The sequence below is a fragment of the Pyxicephalus adspersus genome, chromosome 6 (assembly GCF_032062135.1).
Source record: "Pyxicephalus adspersus chromosome 6, UCB_Pads_2.0, whole genome shotgun sequence".
Taxonomy (NCBI): domain Eukaryota; kingdom Metazoa; phylum Chordata; class Amphibia; order Anura; family Pyxicephalidae; genus Pyxicephalus; species Pyxicephalus adspersus.
In genome coordinates, this window is record NC_092863.1 from 32,842,816 (window position 1) to 32,867,290 (window position 24,475).

Here is a 24,475-nt window from a genome sequence, read left to right on the forward strand (position 1 = left end):
GTCCACAGATTCAGCAGCTCATCAAAAATGAACATTTCATCAGGACAATGTCAGAAGTCGAAAAGAATGCTTGGTTATCATTCAAAGCTATTGTCAAGGACTTTCATGGAAACACACGAGCAAATAATTACACAGAAATTGTCCAGAAACTCTTGGAGAGCTACAAAATGCCTGGTTGCAATATCAGCATCCAGGTACATTTTCTGCATAGCCATCTTTCTAACTTCCCGGAAATCTTTGCTGCAGTCAGTGAAGTGTAAATTGTCATCAGAGCTTGTTTGAAAAGCCAATGTTTTGTGGGCCAAGTATGGTTCTTTCCTCAAAGCAATATAGTGACATATGGTGAAGCCTGCTAAACCTTTATTTGTAAGGAAATGACCCGTAACACCTGTAACACCATCCCTGTTAACCCCATACTCCTTTCCTTCCAGACACAATCAATCCCCCAGATGTGGCAACCAGTAAATGTGCAAAAAGGAGAAAAAAAATTATATATATGTCTGTTAAAGATGAAACAGCCCTCTTTAGTCTATAATTAATTAAATGGAACACCTTAACCTATAAGGAATAAGAAATCCAAACAGCTTGAAACGGCTCAAGTTCAGAATACAGGCAGAGGTCAGTCCATCTAGCAAATAATTAGAGACTCAGGCAAAGCAAGGGTCAGCAACAGATAACAAACACAGAGGAAATGAACACCATCACAAACAGTGGGCATTTGGTCTGAGCCTGGATAAATATTGATTGACAGGCTGGGATTGCAGAATAAGTGTTGTATCAATTAATCAGGTGAAGTTGGTCTATGACTATACCTCCCATTTTTCATTGCTAAGACATAGCAGGCAGAAGCAAGGTAAAGCCAGTGCCTTGCTGAAGGACAAAAAATTAGGAGGGTGCACATTCCCTTTCAACCAACAAAGATTATGGAGGGCACACATCCTGCACTAGGAGGCACCAGAAGGCAGAGTGGCTGCTAAAGATACACTGGCCATCGTTTCTATTGCTAATTGTTAATGTTATTAAATGTTTTTGTTTATGAAAGCCAAACTATCTTTTTACTATATTCCCAGTGTCATAGTTTTTACATTGTTATTTATTGGAAGATATTAATACATCCATAGTACTGATAATGCAAGGAATTTAATATATTATGTTGTTACCTTTAAAGCTCATTTTTCTTGTAATTTATAAGTACAATTGCCTGATTCCATGTTTCTGCTGCCACCTACTGAAATAATAAAGAAAAGAAAGATTAGTTTTTGTCATATGAAGATATATTTTCAATCAGTGTGTCTCTTGCACAGTAATACATGGCAGAGTCTTCTGTTTTCATGTTGTCCATTTTCAGAGTCACGATGTTATTGTTGTTATCTCTAGTGTCTGTGAATCTTCCTTTAACATCATTGTGATAGTTTGTACTCCCACTGCTGCTAATATAACACAGCCATTGTAACCTTCCATCAGAGAACTGTCTGACCCAGTACATAGTATAGCCACCAAAGGTGAATCCTCCTGAACCCTGACAGGTCAGTGTATGGGAGTTCCCCGGCTTTAGCATCGCTGGATCAGACTGGACAAGTTGTTCTGCAGACTGGACTCCTGGAAAATATACAGTAATAATAGGAAATATCATTACATTTAACATATAATCTCTGATCATTATATGTTTTATTTCCTCAAATAGAACCTGTTCTGTGAGGTCTCACCTGATAGCCATGTTAGTGATAGAAAAAGGCCTATTAAGGTCTTCATTATTTCCCGGTAAAATTTGTATCTATACACTTCAATAATACCCTGTAAAGTGTCTTCTCTACATTTATATTGTATGAGTGATTTCAGAATAGGAAGTGATGTCATGTCATTTACATAGCATATTATATATGTATAAGACATGATAACATATATATATATCATATAATATAGGCATGTGAAAGAATAATGGATTCATTTGCTTAGAACACATTATTTAAGGTCATGATGACACTCAGTAAAAAAAAAAAAACATTTCCAACACAATGCCTAATTTGAAGTGATATTCCAGGCAAAAAGATACATTCACAATTTAAATACATGTGTGTTAGTTTTATCTATCATTGAATGTATGATTATTTTCATCTATTCTTATAATTTACAACTGTCTGATATAAATATATGCCTGATTAACAAGGTGAGCTGCTGATCTCAAAGACATTGGGGCGGATTTACTAAACGGGTTTAGCACATTTTGTGACCTAGGTTTATACTCGTCAAAGCTATTCTATCTATTATGAATGCTGCAGCCAGTTTCATCCATACTTCCCACCACTCCTCTTCTGCATCTCTTTGCAGTTCTCCACACTGGCTTCCATTTCACCTTCAAGCTCCTGTGCTTTGCCTTCAAATCCCTCCACAGTTCTTGTCCCACTTACATTTTTGACCTAGTAAAAAAATACTCCCCCAGCCGCTCTCTCCGCTCCTGCCGATATACGAGGCATATTTCCGTGAGTCGGAGCCGAAGACGAGTGCTAGTATACTCACCTTCACCTACCAGCTGGATTCCTGCCTTGAGAAATGAGCAATAGGGGTCGAGAATCCGCCAATTAAGACAATTAGTTTGCAGCTATGCGATTCAGGAGGATCTGTTAAGCTGTCAATGGTGAGATCATAGCAATTAATTAGCGTGCACCTGCTCTCTGTTCTGTGCGTATCTATAGTCCATTACAGGTCAATTTAAATCTTTAATGCTTCATCTTCTTTTGGGTAAGTGCTACATTTTTATGTTCCATTTATTCATTCACACAATTGATTCATTTATTGTTTCATTTGTTGCACTGTCATACTTTTTGGTTTGCTTTGCAACACTGCAAATTAATTTAGATCAAGATGTATATATACTAGTAAGCACTTCATATTATGTCATCTCACAATAGTATGAATGTAAGTTTGGCTTTAAAGAAATCAAATGTTCGAAAAAAGGATTGTTGCCAAAGATGTATCAAAAAACATTTAGTGATTTCACTTGTGTGTATGTCAAAATACATTTAAATGCATATAAATATATATGCATTTTCATTGATATTATTTACCTGGACTGGTTTGAGGAGCAGGGTGGATTAATCATTCAAGTTTGCTTGAATGGTATGCATAGATGCAGAACAGGTTGTATTATGTAATATATATGCGACTAACACGGCACAAGTAAAATTTATTGAAATGGTTCTTGGCATCCCAGCCTCATTGTCACACAATAATCTGTATATTGCAGGTGATTTTAAGTTGACTAATACCCCTCAATGGGACAGACTTTCATTGGCTGCTACTGCTTGACCCCCTGCCATAACCTGGTCCTTAGGTCATTTTAGACGCGTTCTTCATCATTTTGGCTTACTAGATGGTTGGCGTGTTCAACACCCCACGGATAAACGATACACCTTTTATTCTAATCCCTATAGCATACACTCTAGACTGGATTATTATTTTGTGGATATTTCCACGTTACGGGCTACTACTTACATTCGTGCACATGAAGAAAAACAAACAATATACACCTAAAAAGAAAAATTTACCAGTATGAGGATCCTTATCTGGAAAATTTTTCAACTGATATAACACAGTTCACACAATTCACGCGCACATAGTGGTTACGCCTTGGCGCACAACAATTCACATCAAGCAGAGTTTTAATAAGCCAATTGTGCTGTTTTTAGCCAGTCAAACTTATAGAAGGGAACTGCTTAAAAACAAGCATAATTGAATTTTTAAATTGTGGGTCCTGGGAGATTGTAAAGGAGATCAGATAAAAACAAACCCCCAAAACCAAACAACTACAAAAGTTTAAAAAAAAACTTTATTCAAAAAAAAAAAAATTGGCTAAAAGGTCACATTAAAATATAGAGAACACACAGACACCATTACATTTACATGACAAAAAAACACACGTGTAAACCCACATTTTCATATAAAGCCAAATTATTTAAAAAATGACCCAACAAATATTGCATTCCAAAAATACTTACCAAACCAATATGCAATTTTGACCTATTAAGGGTGGAAAACTGGATTAGAAATATATTTATGCAGGACAAACATTCAAATGTGGTAATATAGACAAACTATTCTAATGAAACAATATGGCCACAAACACAATAACATTGCATTAACATTGACTTCCTAATTGTAAAATGGACATTGAAACATTCAAGGTTGAAAAATCAAACTGTGCTATTGTGCTAATTGGTAAGCAAAGTATCAAATGTAGCAACATAGATTAGGCTAACAAACAAAACAACAGCCCCTCCTTGAAGAAAAAAAAAATTTAAAACAAAGGAATAAAGCAAGTTTAGATTTGTACACCAGTAAACAGCTATTCAAGAAAAACCCCCCAAAAAGTAGAGGAGGATTTTTCAAATATATATATATATATATATATATATATATATATAAATATATTAATACATAGAAATATAGAAATATAGTATAAACATATGAAATACATTTTCAGATATTTAGACTATATTAATATGTATTTATATATTTATCATTGATATCTATATCTATATTTGTCAAAATATAAATGTATTTATATATACATATATATATATACATGGATATACACATATATATCTATAGAAGCAAGCAAGAACTTGTGTGTGCTTTTGACTTTTGTGGAAAAAATCTAGTTCACTGGCAAAAGCGAGCTCTCAGAACTCGCTAGAATTTATCACCAGGCGGATCCTCAGGTCCGGCATTGTATGTGTGTAGATAGGCACATGTGTAAAGAGCTGAAATCAGTTAACTCTTTTCCTTCTGAAAATATTAGGTAATTTAAAAATATGCTTATTTCTCACCTAATATAAATGTTTGAAAGATTTGAACAGGCCAAACATTTTTAGGTCTAAGTGAAAATGTGTGCCAATAGAAAGAATTACTTTTTAGGGGAACTGTGACTTTTAATGCAAGCTCGCCAATGTCAAGCTACTGGAGATGCGGGGAGCGAGTGATCATTTCAGTTGATAACTGCTGGGGGAATAAGCCAGCGTATTTACAACAAATCAGGTCCAAAGTCTTAATACTTTTATCTGAATCACAATCCTGGGACCTAGACTTCTCAAGAGGAGAACAGGCATAAAGACACATAACTTAAGCAAAAGTAAAAAAAAAGAAAACAGTGCTAATATAACAAAATTTCAAATGTTTTAAATCAAAATCACTATCCTCATCTCTACTTATAACTTCATCTCCAGTGTACATTACATCAGTACCACTCTCTGGATCAGGAAGGACACTCCAACCCAGAAACATGAGCAAAAGCAATATGATCAGAATCATGTTATCAGCTTGATGACTTTAATGGGTATTAATAAAAACACAGAGGTGAACCTTTAGAGAGGGGGGAGGTAAATGTGGAGGATTTTTTTTATTTTACCTTGTGAATTTTACTTTTTCCTATACTTTATTAGTGGTAAGAGTTTGAAGTTTGCTTTTTACATTACACAGATTTAGCCTTTTTAACCAGGTGGTGGCATTTCTATTTACTATTGATGTTGGAAGATATATTTAGAATACATACAGCCTTGAAAATAAAATCAAGTAAAATGACAATTTTTTTGAACATTACCACAATAATTGCAGATAAATCACAATTATAAGTGTATGCTGCCATCTTTTGATAAAACATGAGAAGCAGTGCTATGAGTCATTTTTGTTAAATAGAAGGGATATTGTCAGTCAGTGTGTCTTGCACAATAATACACAGCTGTATCCTCAGTTTTCATGGTTTCCATTTTAGAAACTTAAAACATTATTACTGTTATCTCTGGAGATTGTGAATCTTCCTTTCACAGAATCAATACAGTTTTTGGTGCTCCCATCAGGGTGAATCTCACACAATCATTGCAGTGGTCCATTAGGAGTCTGTCCAAGACATCCAAGAGCCAGCAAAGTTAAATCCGGAACCTTTACAGGTCAAAGTGTGGGAATGTTCTGGCTTTATCACCGATCGGTCAGACTGAACAAGTTGTGCTGAAGACTGAACACCTAAAAAACATATAACATAAAGTGATGTCTAACTACCCATAGGAAATGAATAATAACATAAAAACAATTGTAACATCCCAGTTTACCTGATAAACATATAAATAAAATAAGAAAGCTCAGTAAAGTCTTCATTGTCTCTGTGTTTATCTATACATTCAAGGGATGATCTGTAAAACATTTGTTGTGCCTATATATTATAGGAGAGACTTCTATATACAGCGTGACGTCACATCATTTGACTAATATGATATATTCTATGTATATCTGTGGCTGTAAAACTTGTATGGACGTGCAAATGGGATAAAGCATTTTCCTGCCACATAATTTAACATCCTGGCGTTTAAGGCTCCCTGACATCTTCAGAAATTTTGGAGACAATCATATGTTGTGGAGCTTTGCATTTAACACAAAGTTGGGCAGCTGGCAATAGGCCCACATTTGAAAATCTTCAATTCTCACCTATATGTTAAAGGTCATTTTGGACAAAACCTCATGCTTTTTACCATGTTCTTGGTTTTTGGACACTCCTTTGGTTCCCTCAGACATTCCCAGCAATTATGGAGACAATTTAACCCTAAAAACTACAAAATTCTGATTTCCCTGTTGATCACAGTACAAAATGTCATCTTAACAGTAAAAAATGCCTCTAGAACAAATCCTAGCTATTTAAAAGAAAACATTTTGCTTGGGTGAATTTGAAGGAAAAAAAATAAACAAGGAAAATAGAACAATGGGGAAACGTAAACCTGACTGGAAAAACAAAAAAAAAAGAGCAAAATTCGATCGAATCAACAGGTGAAAAATCCAGTAGTAATAATAGTAGTAGTTGAATTAGTAGTTGTTTGCAGCTACAATATTTTAGGTTTATGCATATAAAACTTTTAGTTTTGGATAGGGAATGGATAAAGGATGTGCCAGTTTAGGTATTTCTTTCTGTTACCTACAGGGGAGATTTTATTGTGGTTAACTAGCGGTATTAAAAATGGCAAGCGAGTTTGAACAACATTCAAAACCAGGGTGATTTTTTTCACATTCTATCCTCTAAACTTACCAGAATGACAGCATACACTGGTGACAACATCAAAATGTTTAATTTTCTATCACTATTTATACCAGTGGCAATGATCACAAAGACCAATTCCCCATTAAATACTGAAAAAATGGCTATACTGAACATACATTTGAAGTTGGGGGGGGGGGGGGGGTGGCTGTGAGCCCGTGTAGTAAGTCCCCGGATGACAGAGCTGGAGATAAGGACAGTACAGAAAACTTTCTAGCGCACATTAGGTCCACAATCAAATTGTATCCTCATAGTTTATTCTTGCTCTTTATTTTTTGTAAGCCATCCTCCACTGTATCTTTTATTTATGGATGTTTCTTTATATGTATTTACATTCAAAATTTTTGAATGTGTTTTTATATTATATAATGTATAATTATATAATGTAGATGATAATGATATGAGATCAAAAAGAACACTAAGATAATAATTATTCTGCACAAGTAATTATATTTGTATGCTACTTATCTTTTTAAACTTTTATTGGAAATCAACAATGTGCCACAAACTGGCAGCCATTCTTAACTACGCTTCATGCCAAGGTTGGCAAAGGTTTCTTAAGCGGTGGATGATTAGCCTTTATTAGCCTTTTCTGGTGCCTGCAAAGAGTCAACACTTGGGGCTGTTGGGTTCTGAAGAGGAAGAAATGGACCAGACATCAGAAGCATGAATGATGATAATAATTGGATAAAAGCCTTTACATGCAGAGTTGGACTATTCTATTCGGAGGTAAGGAACATGTCTAAAGATCACATTTAGTTCCTTCTATGGTAGAAGGATACTTTACAACTTAGCTAGGCATTAAAAATGAATTCAATCAGAAATAGCATTTATATTGTACATAAATAAATAGCGTTGTAGTTTAGATTTAGATAATCACTAGTCAATGAGAGCTCTCACTGCTATTTACATGATAACAGACTTACAAGCTTGAAATGTTCATTAATTATGAGCTGAAGTATCACCAGAATTGGACCTTAAGTTCAGACAGTGCCCCTGATTCATCAAGCAGAATCGGATAATCGGTCGCGCATTCGTATTCGCAATCCGAAATCGTACGCGATCGCGCTATTCAGCAACTGAAAAAGATCGCGGCCGGAGCCGCGCATCTCCGGCAGCTTTACACTGGCGAGCTTGTATTAAAAGTCACTGTTCCCCTAAAGAGCGCGGATTTTATTGATGAATCAGGGGCAGTGTTTCTATGAACCTGCTACCAAAAGTTTAAAGATAAAGGACTGGGAAATAACAGAAGTAAATGATGTTGGTTTATTTGCATGTAACACCAGCCTTGGAGAGATTCAATAAATCAGGCCCATTATATATACTTTTGATATAGTGTTGAATACTGAACCTTTCCATTCGCCTGTCCAGACATACTACTGAATGTGATCGATGATATACTTTTGTAATTGCAAGTAATATATGATATCAACACTTATGTATATTGCTGTTTGTTACATTAAATTTCTACCTATTTGATTAAAATTATGGTATTTTAGTGCACATGTACTCTCCATCATTTCCTGAAGAAACAGAATTCCGTTGCTGTGAAATGTGTTGAAAATGAACCCAACCCTGCTGGTACTTTGCACCTGTATTGAAAAAAAAAATGTTATCATATTTATCAGTTATGTTATCATTGTTATGTCAAACAACTGTTATTTCTCAAACATAAAACAAACACAATACTTTATCACTCCTCTGTGACTAAAATGTGCCTAAGATATTTTGGACCTCACGGACCACTAAATAATGGACTCTGCACGGCACATGCGTGGGAGCCGTGTGTCACTCAAAAGGGCAGACACTTCCTGTAGAGTGACATAATGATGCCAGAACCGACCCAACGCCCTGAGCCTGTCATCCATACAGGAGATCCTGGAGACCACTGTTATAAAATGTATTTACATATTTATAGGTGCAGATTTCTCTAAAGCAAAAGATATTTTATTTTCAACATGTTAAATTCTAATTAACTAACCCTTCCTAATGCTATATTTTTATGCTAAATTCTTAAGGTTCATTTTTGCATATATTTGCTATTTTTTTCCAAATTGGTATTGAAAGGATCTGCAGGTTTCTTGGCTCTATTCCTCTCAGATCTCTCACGTCCCAGTATCCCTCAGTGCATCAGAACAGGCGCCCCGGAAGAATCACTGACACACACACTTGTACGGTATCAAGCAATCTCCAACTTTATTGTAACAAACATCTAGTTTTATAACTATCACTGTGCGTGCATGCTACCACAGTAGAGAAATAATAGTATCTTTGTTCTAATACAAAACCGCTTTGCTACATTGTTTCAGACACGTACAAGACATCTTGTTATTCTTTAATTGTCAGCAATATCTGAATTTAGCAGATGTCAGCAAGGACATTTATTTGGCAGAACATCATGTTTATACATATATAGTCTAAATAACCAAGGAATATATTCAGTTCTCATGATTAAATACTGAAACAAAATGGAGTGTCTTAGGCCACAAAATGGAGTCTATCAGACCCTTTCAGGTATGAGATAATATTATGAGACACTGGATACAACATATACCATATAATAATACAAAAACCATGTAAATATAAAAATTCAAAAATGTTACAGAGGAGGGGCTATATGTCCCACGGGGTGACATCACTATCTGTAATGCAGAGTACATCTTGTACACATGATTTATAGGAGATTACTGAGAGAGACAAGATCTCTCCGCCATAATTACTAACTCTGTTCTTGTCTACCTGTGAGTTTGGGGTATTACAAATTATGTTTGGGGTATTACAAGTTATCTTGTTATCTGCATATTGGATTATGCAGAGGGGTGAAAAGATGAGTACATTTGATCCATTATTCTCTTATAAGTATAGATCAAAGTCCTGCCTGGCCATTATATACTTTTTTAAATACAAGCAAAAATGTCTGATAAAGTCTAATAAAACCTGACATTACTGGCATTATATTGGCAAAATACTATTTTTTTCTACTGCAGTTTTACATCCCATATGTTCAGAAACTGTGTTCATTGAAGAAGTTTAAAGGACTGTCCCACCCCAAAAAATTATAGATGGATCCTTGCGGGCAGGATCTTGGGTGTTCCATCAGCTTGATCCCCATGTCATGATTCCTTTTAATCATGTGGTGAGATTATTTTAATCTAATTTAGTCTCTTTGTTTTTTTCATTGCTATTTATAGATTTACATGGGGCTGATTTATCAAGGCTCTCCAAAACCAGAGAAGATACACAATAATGGGTGAACCTGAGAGATCCAGCAAACCTGGAATAGATCTTGTCAATATTAGCAAGTATTTTAAGAATCCATTCAAGTTTTGCTGAATATATATCACTTGCTATACTGACATTGATTTGCTGTGTACTTGATTTTTATCTTGTACCAAAAACTATTAAATATGTACAGGGACTTTTTTTTCTAAATACCAGACATGATTTTTGCTGGCTTTTTGATGATGGAAACTAGAGGATCAGTGTGACAGTTCAGCATTTAGCATTTTCAGGAGACATAAAACATTATAGTGTAAAATGTATGTCTTTTCTATGGCTGATATCTCTCCTCTTCATAATACTGTGCTGCCATCTAGTGACAAAAGAGAGAAGAACTGGGTAGTTTTTGTAGCAGTAAAAGTATCAGCCTGGCCATCTCCCTGGAAATGTGGAGGTTGCACTGCAGGCTGATACCGGGTTGCCACCACCCAGATACACACCCAAACAAGGTTAGTAATGGGGGATAGTGGAATGATCATGTTGACATGAATGAGGAAAGGAAATACCCTTGGAATCATGGTTCAGCCTACTGGCAGGTATAGGAGTTTGTGGGGAAACCAACGGATTTATTCAAGGCTCTTCAATCACCATTCAATGATTGTTGGCTAAAACAGATTAACATCCAGAAATCATAATAAGTAGGACAGAGGTGCCAAAACCAAAACCAAAAAATCAGCTTATTGGACCTATTTATTGTATTGGTCTAATGCATTAGAAAACATATAATGACAAACCAAACTGAACCAAACCAGACGTTTTGAGACCTTCTGCTATTGATGTAACTTGATTACAATAGTAGAAAACAGCTTAACAAGTTTTGTTTAATTATTAATATAAACAAAAAAGTTGATAACAGTTTTGAAATGTAGGTACTTTATATGTCAGTCTGGAAGCTGGGAATATACAGCGGGATACTGTGATGACAGCTAGAAATCGGTATTGTCCCTGCAAAACCGGGACAGTTTGGAGCAATGGCACGAGGCAGTGTTCTTGCAGAGATATGGCAATATATTATACTAGGGATGTTGTCTGTGTTTGCTCAGATTTATTAGGACATGGCCAGAAATCTAAATTTTATATGTTGGATAGGTTCATCCACTGCAACTGTGCATGTAAGTAATAATTTGTGCATGCATGTGGATCTGCAACAAAATCCTACCCTCACAGTTTGTTCCTGCTTTAATGTTTTAAATCAGTATCACTGTATTTTATGTTTATGAATGTTTTATTATACACATGTATTGTTTGTAAATATATTTTCATGTGTCAATATTATTTGTTTCCTACAATTACTTAACAAAATAATAAAGTAGATGATAATGTTATGAAAACAATAATAAAACATATATTAAATAATATGCAAAAGCAACTAAAGTGTTATGCTAATGTGTTTTTTTAATATTTTTGGGGAAATTTCCAATATGCGAGAAATAGTTTTTTAACCAGATGTTTAATTGCTCTTTTACAATATTAGAAATAATAGATGTAGATTAGCTCTTGTTAGGACAGAGATACGTCTATACCAGTTATATGTTGCCATCTACAGATATTATGAGGAAGGAATATAACAGTTTTTGTTATGTAGGACAATATGTTTTTATCAGTGTGTCTCTTGCACAGTAATACACAGCAGAGTCTTCAATTTTCATGTTCTCCATTTTTAGAGATGACAGACTGTTACTGTTATCTCTGGAGATTGTAAAACGTCCTTTAACAGAGTCATGATACTGTTTGGTGCTCCCTGATGGGTAGCTTACATATGAGACCCATTGTAACTCTCCACTGGGAAACTGTCTGACCCAGTGTATCCCATAGCTGGTAAAATTAAATCCAGAACCTTTACAGGTCAGTGTATGGGAGTCCCCCGGCTTTATCACCGCTGGGTCAGACTGGGTCAGTTGTGCTGCAGACTGGACACCTGAACAATGACAAAATAAAGAGGTAAAGGGTTATAGAAATTGTGAAAATAATACAATAACGGAAAATTCAACAATGTAAAAGAAATAATTTTCTGTGAGGTTTTACCTGATAAGCACAATAGACATATTGATAAACTTAATATCATCTTCACTGTTCTTGTATAAAGCTGTGAGTATGTAGAATATATACTGTAATAAACTGCATTAGTGAATGTGTTATGAGATGGCTACAAATAATAATGGTTAGTTAATTTGCATTTTTACTCAATTTGCCTTTTTACTACACATACCTTTTCTCCTCCTTCATTTCATTAAAATATATAACCATGAAGAAATGTGATGATTTTGACTTGAATATGATTTTTTCTTGAATATGTACCAGAAAGAGCATAGCAAGAAAATGGTAATAAAATATATATTGCAGTGATAACCTAACATTGCACCTTATTACCCAAGGACAGCTTAAGCAAATCCTTAATATAAAATACACCACTAAAATTATTATAAAAGTACTTACAATATCAGCAATGTGCATACTTATATTACTTTTTTATTATTATTATCATGTGTAAGGGTGAATTTGTCACCTCACTGTCCCTAAAGGTTATTCATAGCTTAAATTTTATTAGTAAAACTGGTTTAGAAATGAATGGGAATATTTTGGGGGTTGTTAAATGAATTTACAGTTAAGATACACTACTTTTTCTGGTCAATTACAATTATAGTCCTAGGTTCCCTTGAGCAAGTGCTTGCGAGCTAGATTTAATGGGTGGAGAATGTGAGCCAGTAACTGTGCCCAATTTTCTAAGATATCTAGGTGTATGGTAGATTGAAGAATATTATTTTTTTTAATTATAATACGTAGGCAATAAAAAGGGTAGTTCTGGGGCTTGGGTGTTGGCCTGAAAGTTTATTTTAAACTACTGTTTATGTTACCCCATGGTTAGTTTTTGCCTAATTCCTAGCGAGCTCATCCACAGCTACAAGCAAGTAAAAAAAGAATTAAAAAAATTGTCACAAACACAAATCCACACAAATATTTTTTTCAAGTTTAAACTCTCAGCTAATCCAACTAAAATGTGTCCATCAATGTCTTATTTGTTGTGTACCATGTCTTCTTATCACATTATCATCAAGGAAGGCTCCTAGCAGAGGAATAAAAGCTCTGAGAGGTGAAAGTGATCATGACCAGAGCTTGTTCTTAGGCTGGGTAGAGGATTTTCTGTCTGAAAAGTTGTCAAACAAATGTGGACTAGAAAGTTTCCAAGTATTGCATGGTAAAAATGTTATACTTTTTATTGTTTCAATTTTTTAACTGTATTTTCATTGGAGGTGGGAGCACACAAGAAATGTAGACCTTTCATTTTGATCTGGGTCCGTTTTCTCTATTACCTGCACCCTAACACTCAAAGGAACCTCTACTGAGAAAAACATGGACACTGAAATTGATGTTTTCTAAAGAAGGGCGTTATGGCAATCTCTGAGCAGCTTTCCTTTGCCTTAAGGATTGTTGCAATTTAACCTGTCCCACTCAAAAAATGAAAAAACTTTGGAAAGTTTAGAAAAGTTTAGAAATATTGTCCTTGGACTACATTATTAACCAATGAATTAGAGTGTGAGCCCCTGTGACAGAAAGTTGGCCAATAATAATAATAATCTAACAAGTGTATGGAAATCTTAACCTATTTCTAAAGCCGCCTTCACACTTGTACAGCCTTATGCATAAGTTGACATATACTGGGCCTAAATTTTTAAAGCTCCCCATGACTGGAGAAGATAGACTATCATGGGAAAAGTGGGGTGAACTTTTTGAGAGCTTTATTAAACACACTGATGAGCATTGCAAAGCAGCCCATTATTTGAATGGATGGCCAATGCACTTTAATAGGGCTAAAATCACAAATGCACCATTTTTACTAATGAAACACAATGCACAGTAAAGTGTTACCATGTCCTGTAAAAAAATGGAGACACATTGCTTTGCTGTGTTTGGGTGCCCTTCAAAATTAAGTACACTGTAAAGTACTAAAATATTTCAGCACACACTGGTATTGCATGTGTCACCACGGAGTGTTTGTCATAAGATGACCTAAACTTGAATCTTTACATTTTTCCTAACCCTAAACTATCCTTTTCTTACTAACTAAAATATTAAACAACAAGGGAAATACTAGGATCCTTGTGGAATTGCTGGTTCTTACACTATATTCTGTGTAACAATACTATGACTATCTACCAAATGTTAGAGAATGGCATGGAGAGCCAACATTAGGGATTGCATAAGAAATTATCAGAATTATACCCCTATCCAGTTCTGAATACCACATTGCTGCCCTGGTGATAACAGTCCACATACCTTTTAAAGTTGGCAACCCAGTGCTGTTTTTTATATATTTTCTATTTTAAGAAATACAAGTTAAATCATAAAAGCAAAATTTAAAGAACAATCCCAACAATGGTACCTGGACTTGCCAGAGTGCAGCAAACATGCCTATAGTTTTCTTTATTATTAAACATACCTAAATGTTGCGACATATCCAAACAAACTGAATTATTTGATATTTCTGTGCTGCTAATGATCAGTTAATTATTGAAGAAAACGTTCATCATTTTATACCATCAATTAGAAACGAGACAATTAATCATAATACAATTTGTAATATTTATAATTAGTTACCTCATCTTAAAAAACAGCATCTCATAGCATTAACAACATTTAAGGCCCATGTCACACTAGCAATCTCTCATTGACAAGAATATTAAAAATACAAAGAATAAAATTACCTGACCCATTACATCATTCCCTACTGCTCGACCAGCAAGGTATTGCACTGCTGCTCTGTTGGCATTAGGAAACATTCTGGATTTTTTGCCTAGTAAAGAAATGAAGCCAAACAATCAGCCGATTCTTTTTATCAATCATTTTATAAAGTCAGTGCAATGACAGCCAGTGTAAAATTGTTGTTTTTTCCTACTCTGTTACTGTGTAATATCTGCAAGAAAATGGAATGGCAATATGTATATACAATATGCAATATATGTAAATATATATGTCTAAAGACAGTAAAACAATGTGTTGAACATATCACCATTTTATTTGTGTAAACTTTCCTACTAGATTGTAAGCTCTTCGGGGCAGGTCCTCTTCTCATATGTCACTGTCTGTATTCGTCTGTAATTTGCAACCCCTAATTTATGTACAGCCCTGTATAATATGTTGGCACTAAATAAATCCTGTTCATTATTATTATTATTAATAATAATAATAATAATCATAATATTATTAATAACAATAAAAATAATAAAAAACTTGCTTAGGGCTGTTGGGTTCTGAAAAAGGAGAGGAGATGTAACAGACAACAGAATCATGAATGATAATAATGATTGGAGAAAAGCTGTGACTGCACCTCTGGACTATTCTGGTCAGAAGTGAAGAATAAGTGTAAAGAATCCCATCCCTATTTAATGTACAGCGCTGCGTAATATGTTGGCGCTATATAAATCCTGTTTATTAATAATAATAATAATAATAATAATAATAATTTGGTTCTTTCTATGACAGATCTGCACCTTACAACTTTATTAGAAAAGAATGAATTGCGAGTTATCATTTATGCTGTACAGAAATGAGTGGTGTTGCTTTTTGGAGTCAATTAATTTTGTAATTTTCCACATTTCACATAACTGAAATGAACAAACATAATGCTTGAGCTAATCAAAGTTCTGTTTTTCAAAATACACCCTAGGCTCTCACTTCTGGGTTCACAGACACAGGGGGCCTAATTTATTAAAGCTCTCAAAGTCTAAAGAGGATACACTTTTATCAGTGAAGCTGAGTGATCCAGCAAACCTGGAAATCATCTGATCAAGGACTCAAAACATTTGCTAACAAATAGCAAATGAGTTTGAAGAAATCCATTCCAGGTTTTCAGGTTTACTCAAATGTTTGCAACTAACCGAAGTATCAGGCTTGTAATTGTGTTGTCAATGTAAAAAGCAGTGACAGAGAACTTTACACTATTTGCCTGAATATTTGGCTTACATGCCTGATATTAATATAATTATGAGCTGAACTAACACAAGAATTGGGGTAGAATTTTAAACATTGTGCTTGTTAGCCTGCTGCACACTGTGTACAGATAAAAATTTCATAGCCTACCTTCAGTCCAGGTAGGAAAATGACAACTGCTGATATATAAACTTGTTTAAGGTCACTGACATGATTGTAACAGTACTGAGATCACAGTCTGACAGCCAGATATTTAGCATTATCAGATGGAGAGAATAATAATGGCAAAATGTACTATGCATGTCTTCATACAAACTGTACTGCCATCTAGTGATAAAACAGAGAATACCCGGGTGGTTGTTGTAGCAGTAATTCATACTTTCTGTCATTGTGTTTCTCTAGCACAATAATATATAGAACTATCATCTGTGATCATATTATTCATCTGTAGAGATACCATGTTATTACTGTCATCCCGAGATATTGTAAATCTTCCTTTAATTGCATCTGCATAATAAGTGGTTGTTCCATGTATTTGGCACAACCATTGTAATCCTTTATTGGGAGTCTGTCTGACCCAATGCATCCAGTAACTGCTGAAAGAGAATCCAGAACCTTTACATGTCAGTGTATAGGAGCTCCCAGGCTTTACTACAGTCGGATCTGACTGCAAGAGTTCAGCTGAACGGACACCTAAAAATAAAACATATTAATTAGCAATTAATCACCCATTCTGCACATTTCAGCAATGAAAAATGATTGTATTAACTAAAAGTTTAATTAGAACCCCAGTGAAAAAAAGTTTAGTATTTTCTCACCAGTCAGGCATGTCAGTATTAATAAATGATCAAATAAAGTTCTCATTATGGCAAAAACCCCTCAAATTTTAGGTTGGTTTCCAAAAAGTAGTCCCCTCTCGCTTTATATGGATAGGCATTTTCATACTTGGAAATTATATTGCTTTATTTGCATATAACAGCTGATAATCTTAACCAGGGCTGAGCTGATGAAGACTTCAACCCTGCCAGCAACAATTCTTCTCCAAACTCACTTTCCTTCATACCTTAAATAAAACACAGAAACCATCTTGTGGGATACATTGGCCCCTTTTTTAACAACATAAAACTTTAACCTCAGTACAACAATAACACATCATTGAAACAAATTCAAGTATAATCAGGATAATAACAAATACCAGTATTAGGTCCATGAAAATACCCCCTGCCTTAACCGTTTAACACAATACTTCCGCCAACAAGACAGGCCCCCAGCCACTACCACACCGACTTGGGGACAATTAGCAGGTATCACCATCTCTCTCTTTGCCCCCACAACAACCTAGTGCCACGCAGCGCTCCCCTTTACTAGGAATTTCATACCCTGATGAGTTCCCACCCCCCTCTAAATTTTTAGTCTCCCTCTAAAGTCTCATGGACCTACCCACCATGCCACTCTGTAAGCCCAATTGCCACTCTTGGGCTGGACATCCACAATAAACATAGGAATGTCCCCAAATTCAAACGAGACACCTTGCCGCACCTGTAACACAATCAAAAACAATTTTCCAGAACATGCCCCCACTTCACACCACACTTTCAAAACACCAATCCCCCCAAAAAAACATTTTTTCCTAAACTCACGTTTGTGATTGTGTACTTTGTTTCATTACAACAAATGAGGGCGAATATACAGCCTGAACCGGTTAGATTCCCAACGTCCTTTTTGCTTAATAACTTCAGGGACCAATCCCCATCTGGCCGCTTCTGTGGCCACCCCAATCCTAAAAGAATGTGAGGAATACTCACCCGCATTCCTCCCTGAAGCCACCTCATACTTCCTGAAAACGGCCCCAAATTGGAAACGGGTCACAACCCTCCAGTTTGTGAATAAAAATAGACCATCCCCGGGAGCCGAACTTATAAATTCTTACCCACAACCACCACCGGGCAAACAACCGCACCCTGTATCGCACCCAACTTCTACCGCACGCCTCTTCTCAACTGATCTGTTTTCAATCTATGAATCCACACCACAACCCTGTTCCCTTCCAAGCACACATCCCCCCATAGTAAGCCCCCAGCCCTTGACTTACTTGGACAGACCACTTCCACCAAACATAATTCTGAAAAAAAAGGAACTACAACTAATGCAAAAAACAAAACAACCTCAAAATAATCGGAGCACACTAGACCCAACTACCCAACCACCAGTTCCCGCAAAATGTCCACCGATACAGGTCGTCTCGTATCACGACGCCCTCCACCCCTCCTGTAACCCTTCAACGCCTGCTAAACTACAAAACTCTTAGAAGCATCCACTCAACCCAGCAATTTAAATAGGAAGGCCAAAGCTGATAATTTTTTTACTCATGGCCCCCCTGACACTCCCCTCTTGAATTTAGGTACTAAAATCAACAAACCAATGCCTCACCTCCTCTGGGGTCACCCCCAGCCCCTTCATTCTGCAAGAATACACTATTCCCTCCAAGTACCCACATATGCTTTTTACACGTTCCAGTGCACATCGAACACTGAATCAAGTCGGCAATGACCCCCAGACCACCTTCCAAAGCCCTTTCTGGGCATGGAGATCCCTGCTCATCTGCCTCTGGTGCCAGAGAGAGAGAGCCAGCAATTACATTCTCGCACCCAGGCACATGAACCGCTCTTACTGAAACATTTAACCACAGACACAACAAAACCAGACCTCGTAAGGCAGACCACGGGGGGGGATGAGGCCAAGTTATTATTAATAACCTCCACCACCCCCATAATATTGCAATGAAATGAAATTTGCGATCCCAACAACCTACCCCACAATGCTGGCGCCAAAATGATTGGAATCAGTTCCAATAACATCAGTTTCTTTTAAAGCCCCCACCATCACCTCTCTTTCGGCCAGGGTTCTGCCCTCCATCTACCCCCAAAATACACTCCATAGCCGAATTCTCCCGCTGCATCCATCGCCAAGTCCAACGCCCCATTGTCGACCACCTCACCCAGCCACAAGGAACGCCCATTGTAAGTCACCAAAAAATTCTGCCAGTCACACAAATCCTCTCGCAATGTTTTTGTTAACTGCACATGATGCCCATGCTCCTGCATCCCAACCGTGGGAGCTGCAAGTCGAAGGCAAAAACTTCTACCCATGGGCATAATCCTGCATGCAAAATTCATTTTTCCTAATAGCGATTTTAGGTCCCACAACTGGATCTTGCACAAAAGGCATGCCTTCCGCACCTCCTCCCTTATTGCCCCCAACTTGTCCTCAGGAAGCCTGCATTACATCTGCTGGGAATCGAGCACAATTCCCAGAAAACTCAGCTCAGTGGAAGGCCGCTCTCTTTTGTCCCCACCCAATGAAACACCAAAATGCTCCAGCACATACTCAAGAGTCCCCAAAAAGTTAGCACACACCAAAGAACCCGGCAGACCCACACACAAATAAGTTGTCCATGTAGTGGATTATTGAAGTAAAACCAGACGACCCCCCTAACCACCCACTCCACAAGCGTGCTAAAAAGCCTCAAAGAAAGCACAGGAAATGAAGCACCCTATTGGGAGACATTTATCCACAAAAAAGGACCCCTGCCACTCACATCCTAATAATCAAAAACTATTTGGATATACCAGCAACAACCTAAAGGCCGAATCAATATCTACCTTCGCCATCAAACAACCCCAGCCTGCCCTCCTAACCAAAGAAATGGCAGCATCAAATGAAGTGTATGCCACCCTGCACAAACCTGGGTCAATGACATCATTTTCTGACCCTCCTCTGGAGAATGACAAATGATGTATCATGAAGAAATATTTAGGTTCCCATTTGAGAACCACCCCCAGTGGCAACACCACCAAATTCCCTCCCCATGGCGGCACCTGAAACGGACCTGCTATACACCCTAACGCAACTTCCTCCTCACATTTGACTGTACCCACCCCGGGATTTGACAATGCAGAATGCTAATTACCAGCCCGCTGCGGGGTATGGTGCAGCTGGCAACGCATTCTAAAACCCTCAGAAAAACCCACCTCCTGCAGGCGTGCTGCCTCCCTATCTGGCTGGATACCTACTGAGAAAAGTTAGCATGTTTTGCACCCTCACCTGCGTCGCTTACATTTCCCGCGAGCTCAGCGGGACGTCCTTTTCCCTGCTCTGATAACAGCTAGCTGAATGGGCTCCCCCATATCCGGAACACTCCAGCTTGGACCTGCAAGATGCTCCAAACTTGCATATACCCTTGTTGAACAGTCAGCAGAGTCCTTTCCGTTTTCCCGCCAAGGATCCAGCGACTCCCGTTCCCCTGGCGGCTCCAAGAAATGACTGCGAGCCCAAACGTGCCAATGTCATCAGGCACAGACTTTGTGGTCCCAAGGCATCCCTGGTTGCCTCACCTTTTTCTGCCGAAATTGCTCACCCAGGTAACAAAGAAACGCCAAACAGTGCTCGGGTGATTTTTCACCCACGATACTTGTCAAAATTGCGAAAGCCTGTAACCAATTTTGGAAAGTCCGCAGGATTAAATGCAAACCCCCCTTTTCCGCCCCCGGCTTTTTCATGTCACACGAGTTTAAATCCCGCACCGCAAATCGTTCTACCAGCAACAGGGAAAAAATGTCCACATACTCACCAATTCATAGGTAAATATTCTTTTAAACAATAAACTCTTCATTTGAAGGCATAGTGTACTCTTTTTGTTTTTTCCTACTTCAACCAACAAGTTATTCAATAACTTGCATTAAAATAACAAAGACCAAAGATCAAACTATTTTATTTAAATTCCATTATAACCCCAGGATCCTGTGAGAAAACTAAAAGGAGGAAAGTGCCTGAAAGCTAAGATTTAGCTGTGGAGGAGGTGAGCCATGAAGTTAACATGTTACTGTGCCCTATTTTCTATAATACCTAGGAGAAGAATTGAGACTAATAACTTTATACATAATTATTAGATTCATCAAAAAGGGGTATTTGTTGGTTTGGGAGTTCCCAAGTATTGCATGGTAATATGTTTTTACTTTGTTCCACTTATATTTTAATGATTTGTATAGGATGAGGACTTAAAACAAGCAAACTTTGTATTCTAATAAAGGGTATATTTCCTTATTCCCATTACCTGCATCCTAATACTCAATTAATCCTGTACTGAGAAAAACATGGACACTGATATTGCTGACCTTCATTTGATTTGGCTCTTATTCCGACTCTTTGGCTTTAATACTTTTTTGGATTGTGGCATAAAGTGGATTATGGCATCCTCTGCACAGATTTCCATTCCTTGGATGAACACATATTCCCCCACCACCATTAGCATAATTAAGTAGGGAATCATTAGGTTACAGTTAACATTTTCTTTTTTTCATAAATGGAGTTTTAACGCTTCCTTACTCTTGACTAGGGTACTTCAGATGAAGTCATAGCTGCCACCCTTGACCAATTTTTTACCACACTCCCCCCTTTTTTTTTTTTTTTTTTTATTCTAACCCACCAATGATGAAAACACGACACTAAATTTTTTGGTAAAAATTGGCCATAGCAGCCCCTTTTATTTAAAATAACACATTTTGGCAACAAGAGGCCCTCTTAAATATCCCAAAACACAACACCAAAGTTTCTTTGTTCTGTTAAACAGTGGGCCAACATCCCCCCTTTTTAGTCCAAAAAACACCCCATTATAACCTCTTTCCTGAAGAAACTCCGCTCCACTTTCCGGCCCCCAGCCGTCCGTACACTGCCTCGGGGACAATTCAGCGGGTTCTAACTCCACAACTTCGTCCCCACAACAACCACGTGTTCTGCAGGGCAACCCCCAACCGAAGTACCCATACCCTTACGGGTCCCAACCCCCGTAACATTCCCTCTTTTAAACTCTAACTTTCATGGACTTATGACAACACCATGCCTCCACCAGCTGCTATGACAAAACAACTCGGTTGCGTGCAAAATAGAAAAGGGGAGGGTGGGTGGGTAGGCTTCCAGTTCTACTCAAACTGCTATCTCCCCCCTCACTCACCCCCCTTTTATTTCTTTTCTCGCCTCCAATCCCTTTCCTTCATTTTCCTGCACTTTCTATATATATATATATATTTTTTTTTTTTTTTTTAAACTTGCAACCCCCGCCTCTATGCCTTCACTTCCCCCCTGTCATGAGGCCCTCCGCCAACTTTGCTTCAGGCCTACTATCCAAAGAGAACAAAACTGCCAGATAATAAATAAGTATTTTACCACTAAAGTGCCCCTAATTCTACTCTACCAGAGTTCCAAATAATAACTAATATAACAACATATATTCATTGGAATAGATTGGAGAAGGAATAGCTGAGGGTCACCCATATCTCTATATAGGTGGAGGGACATAATAAAAGTTTAACAATTTAAAAGGTAGCTGAAGACCCCTGGCAGGTCCCCATACCATACATAGGAAGCACAATACCAATGGCAACTTTGTACATTTCATTATGATTTGAATGGATGGCCAATGCACTACAAGAGACCTATAGTCATAAATACATCATTATTTCTGAAAACACCACAATGTACAGTAGTGCCTTGCCTAGAAGTGCACTGCACATAAGTGTATTGGACACTTGCTTTATTTTGTTGTGGTTCTATTAAAAATGAGTTGCACCACAAGGTTCCCAACCGTAGTGAAAAGCACTGGTAATGACACACGTTACCTCAAAGCATTGGTGTAAAGCTGGTCCTAAAGTTACCTTTAGCATTTATCCTAACATTAAGCTATTCTTTTCCTTATCTCTTCCTTAGAATTAACTTTATCCCAATACTTTACAAACTTAAATAATAAATAACAGAGACCAGGGATCCCAGCACTGATAGGAAATGCTTCACTTGCTGGTATTTACTGTGAAATTGCTGGTTCTGACACCATGTTCTGTATGTCATTAAAATGGCAAATAAAGTATCTGCCAAATGTAAGAGAATGGCATAGAGAGCCCTCCCTAGAGTTCCTGGTGTTCTCCAAATCTTTAGTCCTCCATCATGGATTCGGTTCCCTCCTTAAAACCTTGCAAAGGAAAATTAATCTTTACTGAACACATTTTAATTCATTATACATTAATGAATTTATAATGTGTTTTTGTAATCTTTAGTTACTTCTAGGCATCAGGTAATACATACCAGATCAAGCAAACAGAGATTACCCCTTTTTTAGGAATCCCTGTCAATGCACACTCTATTCAATTCTAAAGAAATGAGCTGTTGACTTGGCTTTAACAGTTCATATACTTTCAAATGTTGACAAGTCACTGCTGCATTCTATGCATTTTTTAATAATACCATTTCAGTAATATAGACAGAAAATATTGAAGGGCAATGTTTTGGTGAACCCTGAAGGATCCATTCCAATTGTATTTGACTATAGATAGCCCTTTATTTGCAGTATATCCAGGTAATTAAACTGAATAGTTCCTATTTCTGGGCTTATAATGATCAATTAATTTTTTTTGATAAAAAACTTTCATTAAATTATAATGGTAATTACCAATGAGCCTAATTGCCATCCTGGTTACCTTATTTAAGAAAATTTTTTAAGTATTAACAACCACTAGTAATCGCTCTTTCCATAGGCTCACTCATGAGAACAGACAGAGGACAACCCATTGTCCCAATTGCCCATCATTACCCAGATGAGGCACCAAGGTATTGCACTGCTGCTGTTCCCCTGGTTTGCCCAGCAAGGATCAGCTGAGAAATCTCATAAGACTGTTTTGCTGTAAGGTTGTCAGTGGAAGGACAGCTAATGTAATGCAGTCCCTATTGTCAGTTCCTACTTTGTAGCAAGGCAGTTGTTGTGCAGCATTTGTAGAGGGATGAAAGAGCATGATCTAATGACAAGAAGAGAATGTATACACATTATAAACATTTAGGGCTGACAGGTTCTGCAGAAGAGGAGAAGATGGACTATACAACAGAACCACAAATTATAAGTAATAATTTAACCAATTATGTAAGGAGCCGGCTTGCAAGACTGTTTTCAAGGTAAGTAATGGTAACTCATCTTACCTGTTGGTTGTTTGGGCAGTACAGCCTCAGCCAGTGCACAAACTGCTATTTACCCTGATGATGGACTTTTAGGAATTTGTATTACCCACTTATTTTGAATTTGTATTGGTTTTGATAATATAATGCTCTAACAACCCCTTGATGAAATTTTTGTTGTTAAAATTGGACCACATT

At 37.1% G+C, this 24,475-nt stretch overlaps 1 long non-coding RNA gene and 1 gene segment (V, D, J or C); both read right to left on the reverse strand.

Annotated features, from left to right (window-relative positions):
* LOC140333452 (immunoglobulin heavy constant mu-like) overlaps positions 1–24,475 on the reverse strand; it is a gene marked incomplete in the record, with an annotated part of 720,383 nt that overhangs the window by 592,176 nt on the left and 103,732 nt on the right.
* On the reverse strand, positions 1,495–1,846 carry LOC140333465 (uncharacterized). Its single transcript, XR_011921361.1, has 2 exons — positions 1,707–1,846; positions 1,495–1,599 (listed from the first exon to the last, which is right to left on the reverse strand). It is a non-coding gene; the product is annotated as an uncharacterized lncRNA (long non-coding RNA).